The sequence below is a fragment of the Chiloscyllium punctatum genome, chromosome 5, assembly GCF_047496795.1.
Source record: "Chiloscyllium punctatum isolate Juve2018m chromosome 5, sChiPun1.3, whole genome shotgun sequence".
In the NCBI taxonomy this organism is placed as follows: Eukaryota; Metazoa; Chordata; class Chondrichthyes; order Orectolobiformes; family Hemiscylliidae; genus Chiloscyllium; species Chiloscyllium punctatum.
The window spans coordinates 15,047,123-15,074,084 of NC_092743.1; the positions used below are offsets into that span (position 1 = coordinate 15,047,123).

The window sequence follows — 26,962 nt, forward strand, 5'->3', positions numbered from 1 at the left end:
GTGCACAGCCTGGTGTTCTGTCTGGTCCCATCACTTTCCTTGGACTCGCATGAAGGAAAACTGATCTGACCTCTGATGCAGTGACTGTTGGGATAGGTTCATCAGGACTTGTCAGAATAGGTGTTACCTCTCCGGGTTAATCTGTGAAATTCCCTGGCCAGTGAAGCAGTTGAGGTTACCTTGCTGAATGTGTTTGAATTAAATGTAAGTAGATTTTTGAACAGTAAGAGAATTAACTGTTATGGTCAGTGGGTGGGTAAATGGAGCTGAGTCCACCTGAGGAAGAAGTAGCTCTCCGAGAGCTTGTGATTTGAAGTAAACCTGTCCAACTATAACCTGGTACAGTGTGACATCTAACAGAAAGATCAACTTATGTTTTTATTGAATGGTGGAGCAGGTTCGAGGGGCCAGATGGTCTAATCCTGCCCCTATTATGTTGTTACTTCACAGGATCATGAGGTTTTCTTAATATTAAATAATAATTTTAAAATATATTTTAAATCAACTATCAGCTATTGTCAACTATACGTCACTCAAAGGAAATTGAGAAATGTTGCCAAGACCATACAATTAGAACATTCTTTCATGAAGAGAAATACTAAACAATCTTTTGTAATTAATAACATACGTAATGTGGAAAAGACTCCTTTCGGGAAATAGAAACTCGGTGTATTATTTGTTTCTCTGAGCAGCTTTTTAAGATGAAGATTTAGCATGATGTGAGGATATCGTTTTCCTCAGACTCTTCGGTACCTTTTCCCCAAGGAGGTTCCTCTGACCCAGCACTGACCCATACACACAGACAAACACAGACGTCCTCCACGTAACCGCCCAACACACGGGGAACAGAACAGACGAGGAGGTGTTTCACACTGCGCCGTCTCACCCTCCTGCCTGCAGATGGCGCGATGCCGGCGAACTGAGAGCAGAGCAGAAGAGAGCGGTTGGCGGCGGGCGGAATGCAAGGGGCTTTTGTGTTTTCCCCTCCCCCCCCACCCCACCCCACCCCACCCCACGGCCTCCTTGAACTTGCCGCGTCCCCCCCCAATCCTACTGCTTTCCTCTCTCTGTCTGAATGGATGGGTCTCGAGCGAAGTAGTGAGAGGTGGAGCGACGACACGCGGCTGACAGGGGTGGGGGGTTGGGGAGGTGGGTGGTCGCGCGGCGGCTGAGAGACGGTTAGGACGGTTGGTTGGGAGGAGGTGGAGGGGCGGGCAGCAGCGCGAGGAGGTGGAGGAGGAGCTCGAGCGCCGTTCAGTCAGTGAGACGGCAATAAAGAGGCCAGACGAGAGCCGCGGGGTGGCTGACTGATTGACTTGACTGTGTGAGAAAGAGGGAGGGAGAGAGAGAGAGCGCGAGTATGAGTGAGTCCCGCTATCATTGCATTTATCTGTGATTTTTTTTTGGAGGGAAGAGAGATTAAGTTTTTATTTTCAAGCACAATTTATATTTGTTCATAAAAAAAATCCCGGCACTCGGGCGATTTCGGTGTTATAAAATGGTTGTTTGTGTTTGGTGTGTTGTGTTCCTATAGAAGCCAGACAGGGAGGAGAGTTAGAGCCAGACTGGGGCAGTCACACAGAAAGCTGTGTCTCTGTGATTAGCCAGACAGGCCCAAGTTTAAAGTCAACAGCACACCCAGCATCAGCAAAAACACTTCGTGACAGCGAAATTTTTTTAAAAATTGAAACTACAGTACAGCACATACCTACAGAACTTATACGTCAAATAGTTACAGCACTGCAGCTGAAGGTACCATAATTTTTAAAAAATTGATGCACTTTTAATAAATACTGGAGAATCGCTTATTCGTTTGTTCTCTGGTTGCTAAATAAGGCCAATAATTCTCAGGTACTTAATGCACCAAGGGCAGGAAGGTCTCATTTGTATGTGTTTTGAAGTTTGAGGGCAAGTAGAGAATAATTAAGAGTTTCAAGGTGGTATCCAAGTTGTTTTTGGACTGTTGAGTAATCAAGAATAATAAACTCCAAGCCAGTAATATCAAACGTTAATCTGCACCGCCTACCCTATACCCTGGAGATTTTTTTCATTTAGTTTATAAGCTTTGTTAAAGCAATTCCAGGATACCTATTGTTGTACACAGCATCCCTATCTACATGGACAATGTATGAAGTTCTTCATTTTTACGTACTTGCAATGCAAAGTTTGAAACATAGTCATTTTGACACTGTTCCCCTTGTGTTTTGGGCAGATGAAAAAAATGTACTACAGCGGAGCCTTCCTGATGTTTTGAGGCACTTGAACGAATTATGCTGCAAAGATTTCTGTTATTGGATTTTGTAGTTTCTGGTGTAAAGGATCATTGTTACCAATCAGTGCCCCATCAGTGCAAGGTGTAGCATCTATGGTTGTAATGTTATCATGATTACAAAAGAAACATTTGTTCATTTAATATCATATGTTTTATCTGCAAGTAACATAGAGTCATACAGCATGGAAACAGACCCTTTGGTCTCGCCTGTTCATGCCAACCATAGCATCATAGAACCCTCCAGTGTGGAAGCAGGCCATTTGGCACATTGAGTCCACACCAATCCTCTGAAAAGTATCCCACCCTCCTAACCTATCCCTGTAACCCTGCATTTTCCCATGGCCAATCCACCTAACCAACACATCTTTGGAATGTGGGAGGAAACTGGAGCACTGGAGAAAACCCACGTGGACAAATGAGGAATGTGCAAACTCCACACAGTTGCCTGAAGCTGAAATCAAATCCAGGACTCTGGTGCTGTGAGAGACACTGGGACATCATACCAACTTTCCCACGAAATTCCACTTGCCTGCATTTGGTCCATTACCCTCTAAACCTTTCCAATTCATGTACTTGTTGAAGTGTCTTTTAATGTTGTATCTGTACCTGCATTTACCACTTCCTCTGGGAGTTCATTCCACATATGAACCACCTTCTTTGAAAACATTGCCCCTAAAGGTTCCTTTTAAATCCTTATCCTCTCACCTTAAACCTATGCCCTCTAGTTTCGAACTCCCCGCCCTAGGGAAAATACCTTTCCTACTCACCTTATATAAGCCGCTCATGATTTTATAAAACTCTGTAAGGTAACCTATGCTCAAGTGAAAAAAGTCCCGGCCTCTCCCTTTAACTCAAACCTCCATTCCCAGCAACATCCTTGTAAATCTTTTCCGAACCCTTTCCAATTTAACAATATCCTTCCTATAGTAGGGCGACCAGAACTGTACACAGTACTCCAAATGTGGCCTCACCAACATCCTATACAACTGTAATGTGACATCTCAGCTCTGATAATGCTTATTCTCCTATATTGTCTTCATTGACAAGTATTTGCCGAGCCTTATACCTCTTTCCTGTCGTCCCTTCAGCTGCAGTATTGCCACCTTTCCAAATATGAGGGGGTGAGAGGGAAAAAGGAGAGGGGCATGAAGCATCTAAGTGAGTGTGTGGGGGTGATCAGGTCGAACAGCAGTACTGCTAGATCCAAGGGGTGCTGGATCCAACAGAATGGGAAGGTAGTTCTTTGGGAATGAATGGGGTGTCAAGTCTGCTGCTACACCTACCTCCACACCCTATAGTAGCTGAATGTTGGGTCATTTTTGTTTGCCATCTCAGGTACCTTGTGCAAGAACATAGATTTGTCTTTAAAATACTGTTGTTGAGACCTTCGTTTTATTTTTAATTATTTTTGGTTTCAACCTCTGAGCTGAGAGCTGAAGCTGACCTTTGAGCTATGATCACCAGGTTGTTTTCTTAAACAAATACCAGCTTGCTTGTTTTCCTCACCTCAAAGTTAATTGATTTTTGTTCAAAGAACATTCTAGACGTTTCTGGAGATGCTTTATATGCTCTGTTGTTTGAAAATAAACAGTGAACTTGGAGATGTAACCAGTCTAACAAAGGGAAACCGAAGTTTAAACTGGTTTTGAACTGTTTGAGTCAGAAGGATTGTGGCTACCAAAACTACATAATGGGGATTTGATTGCATCTCATCAACTTTTGAAAATTTCAGAAAGTGGAATCTGTTATAAGATTATAAATTACTATTTATCAGATCCTACTGGAAGCTATTTACGTTGACTGATGTCTTCAGAAATACAATCCCATGTGCTTGTGTTACTATGCATTGTGGAAACTGCTTAAAGGAAATATAACTGGTCAGTCAATTATTTCAATTTATTCCTCACCTGTATGTCTTCATGTAAGTGGATAGCATATTTAAAGAGTGTCACAGCTGTAGGGCCAAGATGAAAGAAAAGATGGGTGACCAATCAGGTAGTCAAGGAGAAAAAGGCAAGTCGTGAAGGAGGCCCCTACTATTCTGTTTATGAATCTGTTTTCTGATCAGAAAACAGTGTGTGGTGCTGGTACTGGAGTGTGTAGACCAAACCAGCTTCTGGCACCACAAGTGGCCTGATTGTACAGGAGGGGAGAAAGAAGAATGTAGGAAAGATAGTTATAGAGCATTCATTACTTAGGAGAACAAAAAGGTGTTTCTGCAGCCACAGGCACAACTCCAGGATGGCGTGTTGCCTCCTTGCCGCTAGGGTCAGGAATGAACAGCGTAGGGAACCCTGAAGGGAGAGGGTGCTAAGACAGAGGTTGTGGTGTACATTGGTACCAACCATATAGGTACAAAGAGGGATGAGATCCTGCATAAAGAAGGAGGATCTTTAAGGTTGTCATCTCAGGATTACTGTCTAGATTAGAGTGGTGCTGGAAAAGCACAGCAGGTCAGGCAGCATCTGAGGAGCAGGATAATCGACGTTTCGGGCAAAAGCCCTTCAGGAATAGAGGCAGGGTACCTGCAGAGTGGAGAGATAAATGAGAGGGGGGGGGTGGGGAAAAAGTAGCAGAGTACAATAGGTGAATGGAGGTGATAGTTCAGAGAGGAGGGTGGAGTGGATAGGTGGAAAGGAAGATAGGCAGGTAGGACAGGTCATGAGGGCGGTGATGAGCTGGAAGGTTGGAGCTGGGGTGAGGTGGGGGAAGGGGAAATGAGGAAACTGGTGAAATCCACTTTAATGCCATGGGGTTGAAGTGTTCTGAGGCAGAAGATGAGGCGTTCTTCCTCCAGGCGTTGGGTGGTGAGGGAGCGACGGTAGAGGAAGCCCAGGACCTGCATGTCCTTGGCAGAGTGGGAGCGGGAGTTGAAATTTTGGGCCATAGGGCGGTGTAGTTGATTGGTGCGGGTGTCCCAGAGATGTTCCCTAAAGCGCTATGCTAAGAGGCATCCAATCTCCCCAACATAGAGGAGACCGCATCGGGAGCAACGGCTACAATAAATGATATTGGTGGATGTGCAGGATTACTCCCAGTGCTATATGCTATCGGCCACCGAAGTAGGCGAATAGTTGGATGAATATAAACATTAATGGAGAAGGGATGGTTTCAGATTCCTGGGTCACTGAGACAGTTTCTGGGGAAAGTAGATCCCTAATACTGATTCAGGTGCAGACTAACATCTTTATGGAGGACGGTTTAATTAGTGCTGCTAGAAGGAGTTTAAACTAGTTCAGCAGGGACATGAAACACTGTGTTAGTTCAGTAGCAACACGGCATAACTCAGAAAAGGAACCAAGTGAGTTCAGCCATGTTGTGTCTCAAGGGAGTAAGGCAAGGTTAAATGACCTCTACTTTAATGCCAGGAGTATTATAGGTAAGACAGATGAGTTAAGGATTGGATTGACACATGAACTGCGATCTTGTAGCCTTTACAGAAGTGTGGTTGAAGAAGGGAGATGTGATGGTGCTGAGGCTAGAAAACAGCTTTGGAGTTCTCCCTGGGTGTTTTTCTTAAATGAAATAAAAGAACTATGAGTGGGTGGGTTAGGGCTCTTAGACCCAGGAAGGCTTTTAGTTTTGCTTTCAGTTACTGAGAACATTTCTGCTAGCTGTTTGCCTGAACTAATGCTAGAGCTCTCTTTCTGCTGCTAGAGTGAAAAGACAGCATGTGATGATAATACATGTTTTGCTGAATTGCATTTTTGCCAAGGGTGTGTTTGTGGGGTGCTGCCTGTATTGGAACACTTGATTATTAGTGGTTAAGTAATACATTATCATCTTAAGTATTTCAGTGGAGTTAAAGTTATGTCATTTTTTTGTATTTTAACTGTCATTAGAATGAAGCCTATTTTGGTTAAAGCCTAGTGGTGGACACATCTGGAACTCAGCACATTAAACTAAACTTTAAACAAGTAATAAAAGTTAGGGTCTAAGTTACTACTTAAAATATTTTGGTGGGGCAAAGATCTAGTCTGGTCTGGCAATGTAACATTCTAGGGTATAGGGTTTTCAGGGGAGGGTGTAAAAGTGAAGTTGGTGACACATTATTAATTATGGAGTCAATCACTACAGTAGGGAGGAAAGATATCTTGGAAAGATTGTCAAATAAAGCATTGTAGATAGAACTTAGGAATAAAAAGGGGCAGTCACACGGTTAGGAATGTGCAATTGAGGAGCAGATATGTAGTAAATTCACTAAGGTGTATAAAAATATCAGGAGGGTAATTATAGGGGATTTCAATTATCCCAATATTAATTGGGATAATCATTCTTGATGTAGGTTTACTTGCTGAGCTGGAAGGTTCATTTTCAGACATTTTGTCACCATACTAGATAACATCTTCAGTGAGCCTCCGGACAAAGCACTGCTGGGGTTTCCATGTGTTGATGTCATTTCCTGTAGTGATGTCATTTCTGATGGTGCGTCATAGAGATGTATAGCATGGAAACAGACCCTTCGGTCCAACCTGTCCATGCCAACCAGATATCCCAATCCAATCTAGTCCCACCTGCCAGCACCCAGCCCATATCCCTCCAAACCCTCCCTATTCATATACCCATCCAAATGTCTTTTAAAATGTTGCAATTGTACCAGCCTCCACCACTTCCTGTGGCAGCTCATTCCATACATGTACCACCCTCTGTGAAAAGTTGCCCCATAGGTCTCTTTTATATTTTTCCCCTCTCACCCTAAATATATGCCCTCTAGTTCTGGACTACCCGACCCCAGGGAAAAGACTTTGCCTATTTACCGTATCTATGCCCTTCATAATTTTGTAAACCTTCATAAGGTCACCCCTCAGCCTCCAACACTTCAGGGAAAACCACCCCAGCCTGTTCAGCCTCTCCCAAAAGCTCAAATCCTCAACCCTAGCAACATCCTAGTAAATCTTTTCTGAACCCTTTCAAGTTTCACAACATCTTTCCAATAGGAGGGAGACCAGAATTGCATGCAATATTCCAACAGTGGCCTAACCAATGTCCTGTACAGCCTCAATATGACCTCCCAACCTCTGTGCTCAATACTCTGACCAATAAAGGAAAGCATACCAAACGCTGCCTTCACTATCCTATCTACCAGTGACTCCACTTTCAAGGAGCCATGAACCTGCACTCCAAGGTCTCTTTGTACAGCAATACTCCCTGGGACCTTACCATTAAGTATATAAGTACTGCTAAGATTTTCTTTCCCGAAATGCCGCACCTTGCATTTATCTGAATTAAACTCCATCTGCCACTTCTCAGCCCATTGTAATCTGAGGTAACCCTCTTCGTTGTCCACTACACCTCCAATTTTGGTGTCACCTGCAAACTTACTAACTGTACCCCTTATGCTTGCATCCAAATCATTTATGTAATTGACAAAAAGTAGAGGACCAAGCACCGATCCTTGTGGCACTCCACTGGTCACAGGCCTCCAGTCTGAAAAACAACCCTCCGCCACCACTCTGTCTTCTACCTTTGAGCCCCTCTGTATCCAAATGGCTAGTTCTCCCTGTATTCCACGAGATCTAACCATGCTAATCAGTCTCCCATGGGGTGCCTTGTCGATCGCCTTACTGAAGTCCATATAAATCACACCTACTGCTCTGCCCTCATCAATCCTCTTTGTTACTTCCTCAAAAAACTTAACCAAGTTTGTGAGACCTGATTTCCCAGTTCTTTTTCTCAGGGGGTGGTAAGCGCAATCCATGTCCAGGTGTTTGATGATTTGGAGATGCTGGTGTTGGACTGGGGTGTACAAAGTTAAAAGTCACAACACCAGGTTATAGTGTGCTTCCAATTAAACATGTGTTAGTTGAAAGTAGTTCCACTTGGAATGCTATGTTTCTAGGAATTCTCGTGCATCTCTCTGTTTAGCTTGTCCTTGGATGGATATGTTGTCCCAGTCGAAGTGGTGTCCTTTCTTATCTGTATGTAAGGATACTGGTGAGAGAGGGTCCTGTCATTTTGTGGCTAGTTAATGGTCATGTATCCTGGTGGCTTGTTTTCTGCCTGTTTGTCCAATGTGTTTGGGATAATCGTTGTACAAAGAGTTGAAGGGGCAGATTTCTTGAAATGTGCACGGTGGAGCTTTTATGTCAATTTGTCGATGGCCCTACAAGGGATGATGCAATGCTGGACCTAATTCTGGGGAATGAAGCCAGACAGATGTTTGAGGTGACTGGGGAAGCATTTTAGTGATAGCATCCACAACACTGTATATCAAAAGTTTGTTATGAAAAAGGCAGAATAGTCTGCAAAAATGATTTGGATTGGTGAAATGCTGATTTTATTGAAATAAGACAGGAATTAGCTATAATAGACTGGCAACAGATACTTGAGGGAAAGTCTATAGCAGAACAGTAAGAGGCAATAAAAAAGGTACCAGGGAGCAGGGCTGACATGCTCCTACAAAGAGAACATGCCCAGAGAACCCTGGATATCTAGGGATATTTAGGACTGGGTAAGGAGGAGGAGAGATGTTTAAATGGTTGCAAGGGGGAACCTCAAAGCAATTAGAAGAGCAAAGAGGGGGCTTGAGAAAATGCTGGTGGGCAAGATTAGGGAGATTCCTGGAGTATCCTACAATATCCAGAGGAAGAGAAACCAGGAAAGAGTAGGACCTATTAGGGACAAGGGTGCAATCTGTGTGTGGTGCTGGAGGACATCAGTGTTAAATGAGTACTTTGCGTCGGTCTTTACTTGGGAGAAGAAGGATGAAAATATTGAATTAGAGAAGAAAGACTGGAGAAGGTTGAGGAAGGTAATGGAAGTTTTGGCAAGCTTAAAGTGGACAAACCCTCGGATCTGAGTGAGTTGTATCCTAGATTACTATGAGAGAGAGGAGGAGACAAGGAGCTCTGACCCCATACTCGGGATCAAGGGTAACTTGACAAGTTGGACCCAAAATTGACTAGTAACAGGAAAGAGGCTGGTGTAGAAGGCTGTTTGTGTGACTGGCGTCCAGTGTGCAGCAACATGGAATCAGGATCAATCCATGTGTTCCTAATTGTTTGTGATATTCATAACCCCAACATTCTCATATGTCAATTAAGTAATATTGTGGATGTAACAAAGATTGACCAGGTGGTTGACAGTGAGAATGATTTTGTTAGGTTACAGGAGAATATAAATGGATTGGTCAGGTGGACAGACATCAAATAACTCCAGAGACCGCTATGCCATGACCAAGTCACCCTTTATTTACACATGGAGTCCTTGACATTGCTCCAGCTCCCTTTATAGCCAGCTCTGAGTGAACAGGATATCTGACACTCCTGTTTTTTTCTCTTGCCATTGACAGTAGATATTAAGTGACCAGGATTGTGGGCTCAAGTTAATGAATTACCAGATGATACAAACTATCCTAGGCAGTACATTGTGAAATTTTTCTGGACACCATTACAACATATTACTCATCAATATTGTCACATAATTAGCCAATAGCCAGATTTACTAAAACCTGTTCATGAAATACAATGTATCCCCTGTAATGACACGTGGATCTGAAAAATACATACTAGAAATCAGCTATGTCATTTTTGACAAATTTCATGGGTTTCTGAAATAACTGAAGAGGCCATCAAGTCACCATACACACACACACACACACACACACACACACACAGTCCTCAACTTGTGTCTGTGACACTTTTTTTTAAACAATACAAAAAACAGTTGATAATAAACAAAATAGCAGTTCACAAAAAAACTCTATACAAGGGAGGGGGCAGAGAAGCCAAACCCCACCATTCAACCAGTTTTCTTTGTCAAGACACTGCTGTTTAATTTTTCCTTTTTCTGACATTCCTGTTTATTTTCCCCCCACACTAACACCCAACAGCGGTGGTGTTTGTTTTTACACTCCGGTTTTTTTTCCCCCGTGTTTTTATTAAACAATACATAATCTTCACTGTGTTGTAAACTAACAGTTGTATACAGAGATACAGCAATTTTGCAAGGGAGAGGAGTGGCAAAACAGTAACAGCTAAATATAAGACAGTCCAATTACATAAACAGTATAAAATACAGACCCGACCCCACCCCAGCAATTCTGCAAACTACATGTCCCTCCCACCTTCCAGCCACTCTAAGGCAGCCCACCCCTACACCCCTTCTGGCTCTCGGTTGACACTCCTGTTAGGTTTTCCCTTTCTTTTCTTCCTGGTGGTGGAAATAGAATAAACACCCAAGTGGCCAATGACAAGCAGTGCCCTTCACATCAAAGGGCAATGCTGCATGATCAAACAGTGAAAGGGGAGGGTTCAACCAGTTTAGAGAGATGAGGACAAATCTCAAATCCCAGTTTCACATATGACAAGACAGCGACAATGACATTTGTACATAAAAAGCCAATCCAGCTGCATAAAAAGCAGTGCATACAATACAGACCCAGCAGGCCCCTGTCCCTCCCACCTTCCAGCCACTCGAAGGCAGCCCGCCCTACTTACCTTCCAGCTCTCGGTCCACCTCATGCCCCTTCCAGTTCTCGGTCCGCCCTGACACAGCTTTTGACCACCTCTAGAACAGCCCGTCCCGATCACTCCTTTGCAGGACGACAGCGCTCAAAACAGCCTACCCACCATCTGGCTCTTGGAGCAACTGGCATCAGTGTGGCCTACCCACCCTCTGGCTTTCAGGACAGTCTACCAACCTTCAGGTTCACAGGATGGCCTACCCACTTTTTTCCGAAAATAATTTGATGGTCTGTACAGTTGGTCATGCCATTCATACGCAAACATTTGCATACAGATCAGAATTTGTCATTCATATATACAGGTCTGTATGCTTGTCAATCATATATCCATATATTTAGCTGAGGCGTCAGCAGAGCCCAAATGACTGCGTGGGCCCCCTGTTCTTAGGCAGGCAGATGTTACACGGTGGTCTTTCCCCACAATGCCTTGCCGGCAGCTGCCCCAAACTTCAGTGTGTCCTCAACACGTAGTCCTGGACCTTGGAATGTGCCAGTCTGCAACACTCAGTTGGGGTCAACTCCTTCAGCTGGAAGATCAACAGGGGTGTCGGACCACCTAGAGAGTGTCCTTCACCAAGTTGATGATCCTCCTGGCACAGTTGATGTTCGTCTCAGTCTGCATCCTGGGGAACAGGCCTTAGAGTATGGAGTCCCACGTCGAACCTCGACAAACACCACTGCATTCCTCTCCAGACTTCTTCTGCATAGGCACCATTCCAGAAGGAGGTGTGTGAGTCTCGTTCCCCTCCGCAGCCACTTAGAGGGCAACGTGCAGTGTGGCTGAGAGTCTGGACGTGCATAAAGGATCTCAGGCAGAGCCCTTCTCACCACCAGCCAAGCAATGTCTTGGTGCTTGTTGGAAAGTTCTGGCGATGAGGCATTCTGCCAAATGACTTTGACAGTCTGCTCAGGGAACCACCCTGTCCTTTTCCCAAAGGGTCTCAAGGACACTACATGCTGACCACTTCCTGATGGACTTGTGGTCAAAAGGTGTTTTTCTTCATAAACTTCTCTACAAAGGACAGGTGATACAGAACGGTCCAACTACTCTGAGCGTTCCACGGCAGCGAGGCCAGACTCATTCTTTGCAACACCGGGGACAGGTAGAACCTCCATATGTAGTGACACTTGGTGTTTGCGTACCGGGGATCCACACACCGCTTGATGCAGCCACACACAAAGGTGGCCATCAGGGCGAGGGTGGCATTGGGTGTATTTTTTCCCCCCCATTGCCCAGATCTTTATACAGAGAGTCCCTTCGGACCCGGTCCATCTTTGATCTCCATATAAATTGGAAGATAGCCTGGGTGACTGCTGTGGCACAGGTTTTGTGAATAGGCCAGACCTGTGCCACGTGTAACAGCAATGACAGTGCCTCACACCTGATGACTAGGTTTTTTCCCCCACGATGAAGAGCGAGCATAACTTCCATCTGCCCAGTTTCTGCCTCAATTTGCTGATACACTCCTCCCAAGCCTTGGCACATGCCCCAGTCCCCCCCCAAACCAAATACCCAGCACCTTCAGGTGGTTGTTCCTGATGGTGAAGGGGATAGAGGATTGGTCGGCCCAGTTCCCGAACAGCATGGCCTCGTTCTTGCCTCTGTTTACCTTGGCCCCCGTGGCCCATTCGAATTGGTCACACATGCGTCTGTGCACAGACAGCGGATCTGAGCAGAAAATGGCAACATCATCCATGTACAGGGAGGCCTTGACTTGTAGGCCCCCGCTGCCAGGAATAGTCGCCCTTCTCAGGCTCGCATCCTGCCTGCTGGACTCGGCAAATGGCTCTATGCTGCACACAAACAAGGCAGGAGAGGGAGGGTAGCCCTGCCTGACTCCAGCTCTGACTGGAAAGCTATCCGATTCCCACCCATTGATTGAGACTGCACTGACATTGTGGTTTAGAGCAGTCTAATCCAATTGCAGATTCCCTCCCCAAAGCCCATTTTGGAGAGAATATCTCTCATTTACGTGTATGATATCCTGTCAAAGGCTTTCTCCTGGTCCAGGCTGATGAGGCAGGCGTCCAACCCTCTGTCCTGCATGTAGGCGATCGTATCCCTGAGGAGTGCAAGACTATGATCTTCCTGCCCGGTACAGCACAGGTTTGGTCAGGGTGAATCACTAACCCTGAGCAGACCTGACCTGGTTGGTGAACCCGCTCTCGGGGTGACAGCTTTTAGGACAACCCATTAGCCTCCCAGCTCACATTCAGGCCTGCGAGACCCAGGGACACACAAGACATGCAGATGATAGACCCAATAAACAACACAAATACAGTTAATTACCAAAAAAAAGTCCTTTCTGGTACACAATCCAGATAGAATCTTCAAAAATATAGAATCCATTCTCAGGAATGGAGTCCACTCCAGTTTGAGGTGCATTGTCCAAACTGCAGAGTCCACTCCTGAAGGCAGCAAATGCACATCCCACAGCACACAGGTGTTCAATCTCCATGGAGTCCTGGCCCAGCCTTGGAAAACCAGGCCCACTCACAGGAACACAGTACATTGTACAGGTGCAGTTAACTCACAGGGGTTTGATCTTCTCCTGAAGGCAAGGTCTTCGCCCAAACTCCAGGATACAGCAAGTGCTCACGTCCCAGCACACACACACGTGTTCAATCTTCAGAGGCCTAGTCCCAGGGCTAGGCCTCCCCATGGGAACAGCTCCTCTGGTAAAATGTATGTCTTCCATAAGGACTCAGTCCAAAAACCAAAACCAGGGTTGTGAGGGTGGTATTGGGTGTATTTTACAAATACACTTACAAAAAAAAGGAAACTAGAGCCAAAGGGCTAAGCCCTACCACAAAATAGTTACTTTTGAGAAAAGGAACAGAGTAACACACAGGCTGTAACCAGCCAGTGAAACAACAATCTCCGAATGAGAACTTGAGTTACACCTGAAACACAGTTAAACTCTTGATGCACACAATCAGTCCTCACTAAAAAGGAATGCCAGTTAACAAACTGGCTAAATAATTCAGCCAGTTCAGGAATCAGGTTTCCCCCTCAAAGAGAAGCAGAAACTAAAAGTAACACACTGACTGTAGCATCAGCCAGCACAGAGTCAGTCCCCTAAACTGAGGAGACTGAATCTCCTGTTTATATTTTATTAAAACAATTAAAAACAGTTTACATAAGTTTACAAAAAAAGTTAACATTTACAGCTGTATATGAAGAAACAGCAATTTTACAATGAAGAGCAGCAAAGCCAGGCTCCAAACCCTACCGTTCAACCAGTTTACAGGGAAATGAGGACAAACCCCAAATCCCAGTTTCAAACATGACAGGTCAGTAACAATGACATTTTTATATAAAAAGGCAATCCAGTTACATAAAAGAAAAAAGTGCATACAATACAGACTCAGCAAGCCCTCGTCCCTCCCACCTTCCAGCCACTCTAAGGCAGCCTGCCCCTACACACCTTCCAGCTCTCGGTCCACCCCATGTCCCTTCCAGTTCTCAGGCAGCCCCGACATACCTTTTGACCACCTCTAGGACAGCCCTTCCCAGTAGTCGCCTGGGGTGACAGCACTGAGGACAGCTACCCGCCTTCTGGCTCTCTGTCTGCCCCTATGTACCTTTGGGCTCTCACCCACCCCGATGCGTTGTCTAGCCATGGACTACCCTGACACCTTCTGGCCACCTCTAGGACAGCCCGTCCCCTTCCCCAGGGATGACAGCGTACAGGGCAGCCCACAAGCCTTCCAGATCTCAGCCTGCCCCTATGTGCTTTCTGGCTCTCGGCCGCTCTGACATACCTTTCGACCACCTCAGGGACAGCCCGTCCTAATTACCCCTTCTTGGGATGACAGCAGTCAGAATGGCCTACCCCACTACTTCGCTCTTGGGGTGACTGGCATCGGGGTGGCCTACCAACCTTCAGGTTCACAGGATGGCCTACCCACCCTCCAGATTTCGGGGTGACAGCTTTCAGGACGACCTATGAGTCTCCCAGCTCACAGTAAGGCCTGCCAGACCCAGGGAGACACAAGACAATGCAGGTGATAACCCCAACAAACCACATGACAGAGGTAATTACCAACAGAGTCCTTTCCTGGTACATAGAGTCCATTAGCATAGACAGTTCTCTTCAAAATGTAGAGTCCATTCCCAGGAACGGAGTCCACTCCAGAATACAAAGTGCATTGTCAGGAATAGAGTCCCCTCTAAACTGTAGAGTCCGTTGCTAAAAACAGAGTCCACAACTGAGGGCGTAGTCCACTCCCAAATGCACACACCGCAGCACACAGGTGTTCAGTCTCCATGGAGTCATGGCACATCCTTGGAGAGCCAGGGCCACTCACAGGAACACAGTATATTGTAAAGGTGCAGTTAACTCCCAGGGGTTTGGTCCACTCCTGAAGGAAAGGGCTTCTCTCAAACTCCAGGATACAGCAAGTGCTCACCTCCCAGCACACACAGTTGTTCAATCTTCAGATGCCCAGTCCCAGGGCTAGGCGTCCTCACAGGAACAGCTACTCTGGTAAAATGTATGCCTTCAACAAGGGCTCAGTCCAAACACCAAAAAAATTGTTTTTTCATATGCGTCTTCAAAGAAAACTAGAGTCCAAGGGCTAAGCCCTACCATAAAATCCACATTGTCCTTTTCTCAAAAGGACAAAGAGAAAAGAGTGATACAGGCTGTAACCAGCCAGTGAAACAACAATCCCCTAATGAGAACTGAGTTACACCTGAAACACATTGTGTGCATCAGGAGTTTAATAATCAGTCCTCACTAAAGGAATGCCACTTAACAAACTGGCTGAATAATTCAGCCAGTTCAGGAATCTGGTTTACCCCTTCCAAAAAAAAGGGAAGTAGAAACCAACAATAACAGTAACACACTGACTGTGGCCCAGTCAGCACAGTCAGTTCCCTAAATTGAGGAGACTCGATCTCCTGTTTTTTTTTATCCTTTTTTTTTAAATCAAAAGTTTACAAAAAAGGAAAAAAACTTAACATTTACAGCTGTATACAACAACAATTTTACAAGGGAGACGAGCAAAGCCAGGCCCCAAACCCTGCTGTTCAACCAGTTTACAAGGAGATGAGGACAAACCTCAAATCCCAGTTCCACATATGAAAAGACAGTGACAATGACATTTGTACATGAGACATTACTGTTACATACAAAAGTGCAGACAATACAGACCCAGCAAGCCCCTGTCCCTCCCACCTTCCGCCCACTCTAAGGCAGCCTGCCCCTACACACCTTCTGGTTCTCAGTCCATTCCATGCCCCTTCCAGTTCTCGGTCCGCCCTGACACACCTTTTGACCACCTCTAGGACAGCCCGCCCCAGTACCTGCCCAGGGTGACAGCATTGAGGACGGCTACCAACCTTCTGGCTCTCTGTCTGCCCCTACGTATCATTGGGCTCTCACCCACCCCGATGCGCCATCTGGCCAGTGGGCTATCCTAGCACACCTTCCGGCCACCTCGAGGACAGCCCGTCCCCTTCCCTGGGACGACAGTGTGCAGGTTAGCCCACAAGCATTCCAGATCTCAGCCTACCCTTACACGCCTTCTGGCTCTTGGCTGCTCTGACACACTTTTCGACCACCTCAAGTCAGCCCGTCCCGATTACCTCTCCTTGGGACGACAGTGCTCAGAACGGCCTACCCCCCAATCTGGCGCTCAGGGCGACTGGCATCAGGGTGGCCTACCCACCCTCTGGCTTTTGGGACAGCCTACCAACCTTCAGGTTCACAGGATGGCCTATCCACCCTCCGGCTCTCTGGGTGACAGCTTTCAGGACAACCCATGAGCCTCCCAGCTCACAGTAAGGCCTGCCAGACCCAGGGACACACAAGACAGTGCAAGTGATAGACCCAACAAACAACACAATACAGTTAATTACCAAAAAAACAGTCCTTTCTGGTTCACAGTCCAAATAGAGTCTTCAAAATGTAGAGTCCACTCCAGTTTTTGAGGTGCATGGTTCAAAATGAGTCCATGCCTGAAGGCAGCAAATGCACACCCCACAGCACAGGTGTTCAGTCTCCGTAGAGTGCTGGCCCAGCCTTGGAAAACCAGGCCCACTCACAGGAACACAGTACATTGTACAGGTGCAGTTAACTCACAGGGGTTTGATCCACTCCTGAAGGCAAGGTCTTCGCCCAAACTCCAGGATACAGCAAGTGCTCACCTCCCAGCACACACACACACGTGTTCAATCTTCAGAGGCCTAGTCCCAGGGTTAGGCCTCCCCACAGGAACAGCTCCTCTGGTAAAATGTATGTCTTCCACAAGGACTCAGTCCAAACACCAAAACCAGTGAAGACACAAACAAAAAAACAAAGAAAACTAGAGTCCAAGGGCTAAGCCCTACCACAAAATTAACATTTTCTCAAAAAGTAAAAAGAGTAACACACTGGCTGTAACCAGCCAGTGAAACAATAATCCCCTAATGAGAACTGAGTTACACATGAAACACATTGTTAAACTCCTGATGCACACAATCAGTCCTCACTAAAAGGAATGCCAGTTTACAAATTGGCTAAATAATTCAGCCAGTTCAGGAATCCGGTTTCCTCCTTCCAAAAAAAGGGAAACAGAAACTAACAGTAACATACTGACTGTAGCACCAGCCAGCATAGAGTTAGTCCCCTAATTTAAGAAGATCTCTGAATCTCCTGTTTATATCAGTCAGTTAGGGCTTTCCTGATTATCCCAGGTTAACAGTAACATACTGACTGTAGCACCAGCCAACACAGTCAGTCCCCTAAACTGAGGAGACTCTGAATCTCCTGTTTATATCTGTCAGCCAGGGCTCCCTGACTTGACCAGATTAACAACATCAGTCAGGGTACTAGTACTCTGAGGTCCACCTAGTTGATCTCATTACAATCACTACATTCCTCTCCCTCTGAGTCTGATAACTTTTGTTGTAGCTCATCCTGTTTTAGCACCAGGTCCGCCTCTGATATCGGCGGCATCTAATGGACAGTAGCTCCCCTCTTGCACCTGGAGTATCTCAGCAGAAATTCATTCTCCTCTTCAGGAAGCAGAGGTGGCAACCTCTGCCATGTCCATCTCAGATTCTGAGGTATCTTCAACCGTTGATGGAGAGGGAGAACCCATGGGTTCTGAAACTGTCAGAAAGGCTACCAAACAGTTGGGTGCGTTTTGCTCCTGCACCATTTGAAAGTTTGACACTTTCATATGGTCCGCGTGCTTGTTCAGGACTGTCACGCCAACCCGAAATTTGTATGTCACTGGACGTGAACTCACGTTGATCATGCCTCTTACTCATACAGTCAAGAGTATGGTGCTGGAAAAGCAAAGCAGGTGAGGCAGCATCCAAGGAGCAGGAAAATTGATGTTTCATCAACATTCTTGATGAAGGGCTTTTGCCCAAAACGCTGATTTTCTTGCTCCTCAGATGCTGCCTGACCTGCTGTGCTTTTCCAGCACCACACTCATGACTCTAGTCTCCAGCATCTGCAGAACTCACTTTTGCCTCTTACCCATACAGGCCTGTTCCCGTGGTTCCTACACTAAACTTTGTCCCTGAAATAAACTCTCTTTCTCACCTGTACCCTGCATTTGGCATTCCTGATGTTGTTTTACACCCTGCCCCTCCTCCACCCCCACCCCCACCTCCCTCTTTAGTATGGAGATGTCCTTACATGTTGAATATCTTTTAACTTTAGGAAGTATTCAAATTCCCTGTTGGTAAACTTTGGCCTTTTATCTCTGACCAGACTTCAGGGAGTCTGTGTATTGCAAACGATGTGCACAGTTTCCCTATCTTTGTCCCTGTGTTTGATAAATAAGTTCTATGCACGTACCACCACTTTGAGTGGGCATCCACAATGACTAAGAATACTGAACCCATGAAAAGACCTGCATAGTTGATGTGTTACCAAGTCCAGGGTTTACTTGGCCATTACCACGAATGTGGGAGAGCTGCTGGTGGTAATTTTTGTCCTTGTGGGCAGTGGGCCACCCAGATCTGTATCCAGTCCTTGCCACGAGACATAACCTCTCACCAACCTCTTCATTTCGGAAATGTTTGAATGATCCTGGTGAAGTTCAGCCAATATCGGGTGGTGACCTTTGCTTGGGGCCATCACTCTTGCTCCCCATAATTATATGCTGTCCTCTACTGTGAGCTGGTCTCTCTGGATCCAGAAAGGTTTCAGCACTGGTTGTGACGGCCCTTTGGTTTCCCCATCACCATCAGCTGTTTCAGTTTTGCCAGGACCATATCTTTGTGTCCAAAGTCTGATATTGTCACATATAACTGGAAGTGTGCGCTGAAAATTGTAAAACTATTACGACTCTTCCAGTGATGGTACTACAAGTGGTGTATCCGCAAAGCGGGACGTAGCTCGATGCATCTTCATTTGCTACTTGACCTTTCAGACGGTGTTCCAACTTTGTAATTGCATGCATATAGTGTGAGAGCCCACCACTGAATTCAGCCTGAAGCTATGGGTGACACTGCATTATCCTCTTTAAGTAGACCTAGCTGGGCTTTGTGGCCCATTATTGTTACAAATGTATGTGTATAAAGGTGTTGGTAGCACTTCCTGACTCCAAATATGAGTGTCAAACCTTCCTTCTCTATCTGGGCATACTTAGGCTCTGCATTAGCCAAAGTCCTAGATGCATATGCTATTGGGCATTCCTCTCTATTGGGCCACCTATAAGCTAATATTACTCTGATGCTGTACGGTGAGGCATTGCATGTCAATACCAGTTTTCACATTGGATTATAGAGGATGTTAGCTGCTTATTCACTTCCTTGAAAGCTTTAGCTTGGTGACTTAGCCATTTCCAAGGCTAACTCTTATTTTTAAAGAGTTGATGCAAAGATGCTAGGATGGAGGCCAGGTTATGTATGAATTCTCCATAATAATTCATGAGTCCAAGACTTACGGTGTAGCACAGATGTGTGAGCTGGGGACCTTTGATCAATCTCACTTTATCTTCCAATAGATGTAACCTGGTCTTGTCAACACTCCAAGAAGGTCACTTGGGGTGCCTGGAACACACATTTTTCCCTTCTCAGCCTGCCTGGCAGAAATGCCTAAGGACTTATACCAAATTCTCTAAATGCTCTTTATTGTTCTTCCCTGTTATTAGCACATCATCTAGATAAATAGTGACCTGAGGTAGACCTTTATAATATGTTCTCCATTCTCCATTGCTCAGGCTGAAGGTACATCAAATGGCAGTTTTGTACATAGGTATATAGATATTAATTCTAGCATACTTCTGGGAATCCTCACCTAATTGCAATTGCAAGTATGCATGGCTAATGTCTAGCTTTGTGAAGGACAGCCACCCACCGCCCCCCCCCACCACCCCCCTAACTTTGCATATAAATCCTCCATGTGAGGGATTGGGTATTTATCCAGCTGCAAAAAGTGTTTTACCATTTGTTTAAATAGCCACAAAGGTGAACTGAGCTGTTGGGCTTCACAATCAGTATGGTTGGTGCTGTCCATTTCACAAACTGTAGTGATTTGATGCCTTCTGATTTCTGCTTCTATTTTTGCCTGTAAAGCAAATGGCAGCGGGTGGGCCTTGCAGAATCGTGGAATTATTTCCTGGTCAACGTGCAAGGTAGCCTTCGTCCCTCTGATAGTCCCTCGACCTTCCTGAAACATTTCTGGGTATTTAATTAGGACTTCACTCAGGTAGCCATTTTATACTCAAAAAATGTTTACCCAATCTAGGTGAATCTTTGTCCACCGATTTCACCCCATCAAGCTTGGGCCTGAGCTGTTTACTACAATCAATGGTAACTGAACCAGCTGCTTCTCATAAGAGACTGGAACCGAAGTTGTACCCTTAATCTGTAAAGGTTCCTCAATGTAGGTTCTCAGTCTAGCCGAGATCTTATGCAAGCTTAAGGATTGGAGTCCAGAGCAAATTTTGTTAACGACTGGTTCTGCGATCACTGAAACACCCATGCCAGTATCAACCTCCATTAGAACTGAGTGACCATTTAACCAGATATTTATTTTGATGGATTGGTTCTGACTTGAGTGTTGCTAAGCAGTTTAACTGTTCCAAAACAGTGGTGGACTTTCCAGGATGTGCATTCTTCTGGATACTGGCCTATGAGTTCCCTTGCTCAATTTATATCTAGTAGGACTCTTTTGCTGCTGGCCTGGATCTTGATGAAAATTTTAACCATTTAGCTGAGGCTTGGCTTTGCTTTGGGGTTTTTCTGTAGGTTGACCTAGATTCCCTCTGTTCAAGATGTGTCCTGAACGAGGCTATGCAATTGCCTTCACTCCAGTGGTATTCCCCAAGTTCAGTTGGACTGGCAAGGATGTCTGCTTCCATCGGAATATCTTGCAACTCGTATGCTCTCCTTGCCGGATTTTCTAATGATAAAGTCAGTTGTAGTACCTGTTTGAAGTCCTGTTGGGCTTTAGTAGCCATTTTTTTTCGTGGTTACATCATTAATCCCACATATCAAATGGTGTCTCAGCATCTCATTAAGGGTTAAACTAAAATAATCTTAACCTAGTTAAAAATCCCAATGTTGATTCCCCTGGTTCTTGAATTGCTGAGTAAAACTGATAGCGTCTCTGAGTTGCTCAGTACCGAGGAAATCCTGCATTGATATCATGGAGTGGGGACTATTAATCCTGAATACCTCATAATCGTTTTCTTTTATGTTAGGTCTGATTCCAAACAGCAAAGTATTTTCCTAATTCACATTGACTCTGGTTTCATTCACTAGAGCTTCATGATGCCACATCTCATCAAAGGAGGATTGATGTCAAGGGCAGTTACACTTACCTCACCTTTGGAATTCAACCTTTTTGTCTAGGGGGGAGCTCAACTTGAGCATTAGTTAGTAAGGCACTGTGAAACAAATGCTGCTTGATAGCACTACTGATGACTCCTTCCACTTTTGGCCGATTGTTTCAGATGCTTTAATCTGAATACTTGGACAGCCAGTGTGGATACAATGGGCTGATTGGCATCATTCTGCATTGTGATTTTTTTTTGCTGGGCTCCTCCCTTCATTGGGAATGGGACATTTGTGGAACCTCTTCTTTGCCCTAATTGTCCATCACTACATATGACTGGATGTTGCAAGACTGCAGAGCTTTGATCTGATATTCAGGTTGAGGAATTGCTTGCTTTTGCTGTTGATGTAGCTTCACCAAGTAGACACCCTATTTTTTGATGTGCCTGGTGCTGGTTCTGGCATGTCCTCTTGCAGTTGTGTGTAAATTGAAATTTGACAATAACACAATCTCTTGCACTCTTTCTCAAATCCAAGTTTGCAGATAACACAAAGAGCTATGCAGAGAACAAGAATGAAGAATAGTCATAATGGACCCAATGTTAACTCTGTTTTTCTTCCACAGATGCTGCCAGACATACTGAGTTTCTCCAGCATTTTCCATGAGGATATCTCTTCTGATTGAGATTTCTAGGACTAAGGGTTGTACTCTACATTTTACAGCCAGGCATTTCAGCAGTGAAATTGGGAAGCACCTCCACATATAATGGGTAGTAGAAGTTCAGAACTTTGTTCCACAAACAGGAATTCATGCTGGATCAATGATTCATTTGAAATTTGACATTGATAGATTTTTATTATCTAAAATGTATTTAAGGACATGGTACACAGTTCAGTCATACTGTAGGGAAAAGTGTCCTGTAGCAGTAAAGCAATCTGGAAAGAGTATCCTGCAATAGCATCGCATTGAAACAAGTTGGGTAAAGCATCCCACAGTCAGCAATGCAATGAAGCAGTATGTAACTACCAACTTGACCTCCACCTGAGAAGCCAGAAATAATGGAAGAGGAGGAAATGAAGAAGTGGGAGTGGTTGAGGGTTGAGAACAACAGAAAAATGAAACCATATTGGGCCCCACAGATAGCCACGTGAAGCTCCTCTAATGAAGATGATGTACAGAGGACAACTAAAAAAGAAAGAGAATACCGGAGGAGGACAGGAGCACCCTCCAACCCAGAAATGCCTGATGTAACAAGGGCCCTGGTGAAACCCAGCCTCCAGTCTTCGGGAACCAAGGTATATAACCACACCATAGTTCCATGCAACTGGGACCAATGACACTCCAAACCAGGAGCAGAGCATGACAGCAACTCTGTCCAATTCAGAACAAGACCTGCCTGGTTTTGTCCTTGCTGCAGTGACCACAGAGAGGAACAGGGTAGCTACCTCAGCCCGCAAGGGTACAATAGTTTGTCCAAAACAGAGGGATCTTGCCCAATGACAAGAGCATGGGTGAATGGATATTGGACACTTGGTAATCTAAAATAATCTTAAATGGGTTTAAAAATTGCCAACGTTAACATGCTTCGTGTTAAATTCACAACACCTGTGTGTTTACACGTTGGCCTACCTGGCCAGCATCAAAGTGGACCTCCTGTCTTGCAGGAGTGTAGATACCACGCCTAACCAATCTCAGGAAGTGATCAAATTTGTGGGCCCATGGGCCTTCAATTTGGTCGTGCGGCAACAATAACCGTTCCTCTAGCCTAAGTATTCTGACAGGAGGCAACTTCACCATCACCAAAGTTAAGGAGATGATGGGCGGGCACCTCCTCAGCAGCTGTTATGTACAGAAATGTTCCCCTGAGACTAATTAACATGTATGCCCTGGAGGTAAAGAGTAAGCAGTTAGCCATCCTGTAACAGCTGTCACTGCTACCGGCAAAGTCCAGACTGGTCATTTTGGCTGGAGACTTCACCTCTGGAGGGATTGACAGCAAACTGGACAGTAAACATGGACAGATTACTGATTGAAACAGTTAAAGACACCAAGCTGCATGATGTCTTCAGCACCCCTACAGAAGGAGAGCAGTGTCGATATATTTGATTGTGGCCAAACAGGTTTAGTTGCTCAAGGCTAGATATCCTGTTTGTGTCCTGAGGTGTCTGAGTCACATCCACTGACATCAAGCTGGTGTTTTTCTCTGATTACTGCCTCCTGTTGGCCAACTATCACCTACAAGATGAACAGTGGGCGGGCAAGGGAATTTGGGAATTGAATGTGAAATTGTTGATTCCAGAACACATTGAGAGCCTCAAAAGGGATTACACAGGTTGGAGAACTGCGAAGTCCCTCTTTGCCTATCCTGCTGACCGGTGGGAGATAGTCAAGAGGAACATCAAGAAGTTCTTCATTTTCAAAAATGTTCAGAAGGTGAGACAAAGATGGGTAAAATTGTTAAAATCCCAGAAAATCATGCAGAACCAAGCCCACAACCAACATGGCCTCTCAATTGTTTGTGTTCTTTATCATGGAGGTCTTATATAATAACAGGTGGGAGAAGCTGGACCAGCCGTTATCTCTGGATAAGCTGACCAAGAACCCTTGAGTCATTTGAAACAAAAAAACTCCCCAAATCAATAGCTTACAGACTGTGTTGTGTAAAGGTTTCTGGGACTTGATTGGCGAGGACCTACTGGAGATGTACATCAGTGTGTTTCTGGCAGATAAAATATGCAAATCCATTCCTCACCTACTAATGGAAGGAAGAAGGGAGTAAATTAGAAATAGGTGGCCCTCTGACTGTTGAATGTGGATTATGAAATCCTGTCTGAGGTTATTGCCAACTGGATCAGGTTTGCTCTGAATTAGTGATTTACCCTGACCAAGCCTAAGCTGTACCTGACCGGAAGATTTCTTCTGACTGCCCTGTGCTCCTCAGGGATATGATTGCCTACGTGCAGGACAGGGGAGGTAGACACCTGCCACATGAGCCTGGACCAGGAGAAGGCTTTTGACAGAATATTGCACACCTACGTGTGGGATGTGCTGTCCAAAATGGGCTTTGGGGAGGGAATCTGCAATGGGATCCATCAACACCAGTAGTGTAGTCTCAATCAATTGGTGGGAATTAGAAATCTTCCTGATCAGATCTGCCGACAGGCAAGGTATTGCCTTCTCCCTCTCCTGCCTTGTATGTGTGCTGCCTAGAGCCCTTTGCTGAATCCATCAGGAAGAATACAAGCTTGAGAGCAGTGAATATTCCAGGTAGTGGAGGCTACAGGTCAAAGCCTCCCTGTTCATGGATGATATTGCCATTTTCTGCTTGGATCTGCAGTCAGTGTGTTGTCTCATGAGCATCTGTGACCAGTACGAACTGGCCTCAGGAGTGTAGAAAAACTGAGGCAAGAGTGAGGCCATATTCTTTAAGATCTGTGTCTACCAATCCTTTAGACCCTTCACTGTCAGACTAGATTCTTATAAAGGTGCTGGGTAGGTGGTTTGGAGGGGCTGGGGTGTGCATCAAAACTTGGGAAGAGCATATCACCAAGGTGAGGTAGAAACTGGGAAGTTAGGAGCATTGGTCCCTCTCCATTGCAGGTAAAAAATCTGGTTATTATATGTGAGGTACTCCTCTGTGTTATTGTATGTGACACAGGTATTCCTGAGCCTCCACCACTGCAGTCACCTGAACAATTTTCCACTTCATCTGGAGGTCAAAGATATCCCTACAGACATGGTCCACCATGTATAAAGCTGTAGATAAGGAGGGGAAGAGCATACCAAATGCTGCCCTTGTTGGACCGTTCCTTATCACCTGTCCCTGATGAAAAAATTTGTAAAGGAAAATATCTTTTGACCATAAGTCTATCAGGTACTGGTCAAGAGTCTGTGTGAAAAGGAAAGGTTTGGTCTTGTCAGGTGGTTTCCTGAGCAGATTGTTGGCAATATTTTATTACCAGCACTTTCAAGAAGCACCAAGATGTCGCTGGCTGGTTGTAAAAAGGTCAGGACCTGTGAGATCCTTTATGTATGCCTGGATTCTCTCTGCCACCACATTGTTGCTCTTCAAAATGTTTGCAGGGGATGAAGAGACTGTCATACATCTTCTGAAATGGGTCTACGCGAAGAAGGTGTGGAGAAAAATACAGTGGTTTTTGTCAAGTTCATTGCAAGCAGCTCTGTGATGCAGGACTTTCTGCTCTATAGCCTTTTTCTCCAGACTCTCACCAAGATAAACATTGACCACACCTGGAAGACCATCAAGTCGGTGAAAGATGCTCATTTGGTCTGCCCGCACTTTGTTGGCCATTGTAAAGAGTTAACCTCAACTGAGTGTTGCAGACAGGCACATTCCATGGTCTAGGACTGCATGCATGTCTAGGACACAGTTAAGCTTGGAGCAGATGCTGCTGAGGCTTAGTGGGGAAATAATACCTTTTAAGGTTTTTCTGCTGAAGTACAATGAAGTCCTGGTCCTCTCACTGATTCAAATGTATGTATATATTGTCCTACATTATTAAGAAATGCCTTATTAAGAAACTGCAATGAATGCCAAATTCTAGTGTTTGTTTGTTCTTCATGTGCAAAGACCATACAGAACTACTTCAGTAATTGTATATCTGCATAAAGATTTTCTGTGAATATAGAGTATATTTATTCAATATATTAAAAAAAATCAGAAGTGATCCGCAGTCAGCATTGTGGCGAAGAGATTTACGAAGGGTGATCTGCAGTCCACTGCACTATGAAGTTATGTGGGAAGAATGTTCTGCATGCCATTTGAGTGAAACAGTCTGAAATGAAAATAAATAACAGAATGGGAATTAAGAAATGTAATAGAGAATTCAAGGGCAAGAATCAAACAGAGCCACAGTGCAAATAATGTGAATGGGATGTTAAAATGACAAGTCTTTGGCCTTGTGTTTTAATACCCAGTGCTTTGCAATAGAATGGATGAATTAATTGCATAAATACAAACAGGTATGATAAGTTTAGAATTACAGAAACATGACTGCAAGGTGACCAGGGATGGAAACTGAATATTTGAGTAGTCAGTTTTTAGGAAGGACAGAAAAAGAGGAAGTGGTGGGGTAGCATTGCTGGTTAAAGTATCTGGCACAAAAATATAAGTGGGAAAGGTGGTCTGCCTGAGCAGGATGAGAAGGGAAATTAGAGATAGTGTTAGATCCAAGGAAAGGAAATAGAAATTGGCCAAAAAAAGCTGCAGACCCAGTGACTGCATGCAGTTTAGACGTCAACAGAGAAGGATAAAAGGATTTATTCAAGAAGGGGAAAATAGTGTATGAGAGTAAACTTGCAGGAAACATACAAACTGGATGCAAAAACTTCTATAGGTATGTGAAGAGAAAAAGATGAGTGAAGACAAATGTAAGTCCCATGCTTAGGGGAAGCTATAATGGGCAACAAAGAGGTGACTGACCAATTAAATATGCATTTTGGTTCTATCTTCACAAAAGAAACCTGAAATAATGTCCC

At 44.9% G+C, this 26,962-nt stretch overlaps 1 protein-coding gene across 6 annotated transcripts in view; it reads left to right on the forward strand.

Annotated features, from left to right (window-relative positions):
- Positions 1–1,223: 1,223 nt before the first annotated feature.
- LOC140476899 (low-density lipoprotein receptor class A domain-containing protein 4-like) overlaps positions 1,224–26,962 on the forward strand; it is a 248,149-nt gene continuing 222,410 nt past the window's right edge. For all 6 annotated transcript variants that reach the window (XM_072569805.1, XM_072569804.1, XM_072569803.1 and 3 more), the window contains exon 1: positions 1,224–1,364. The gene's annotated coding sequence lies outside the window, so the exon portion shown is untranslated. The remainder of the gene's footprint in view (positions 1,365–26,962) is intronic.